This window comes from Penaeus monodon, chromosome 29 (assembly GCF_015228065.2).
Source record: "Penaeus monodon isolate SGIC_2016 chromosome 29, NSTDA_Pmon_1, whole genome shotgun sequence".
Taxonomy (NCBI): domain Eukaryota; kingdom Metazoa; phylum Arthropoda; class Malacostraca; order Decapoda; family Penaeidae; genus Penaeus; species Penaeus monodon.
The window spans coordinates 31786274-31786764 of NC_051414.1; positions in this window are offsets into that span (position 1 = coordinate 31786274).

Sequence of the window (491 nt, forward strand, 5' to 3'; positions counted from 1 at the left end):
TGGCCCTAGTGATAAGAAAGGACATCTTTTTTATCGCCAAGAGATAAAAAAAAATGATTGTCCGACGAAGCATACAAGCCCTAATTGTGATGATGTTGATCGCCGACCATCTAACGCAGGTGCTGTCGGCGGCGAGATACAGCAGCTCTTGGAGAGAAGATCGTTATGGTGAATATCAGAAAAAAAAAATCTTCTTGTTCTTAATGAATAATAGATCATAGTTTATACTTAAAAATTAGGAATTTCAAAATAATGATATTTTAAAGATTAGGAGGCAATATTATTGTTAATGGTGAATATCAGATTCAATATCATAATGTTTTTAATTAATGGATTATATGGTCTTAATGGATAACGGATAAAAATTTATAACCGAAGATTAAGAGGCAATGAATAGGCAATACCATTATTATGATGAAAATCAGAAAAAAAATCTTAATGTTCTAATTGTTATGGTAAATATAAGAATCAGTACTTTAATTTTTTTTGAT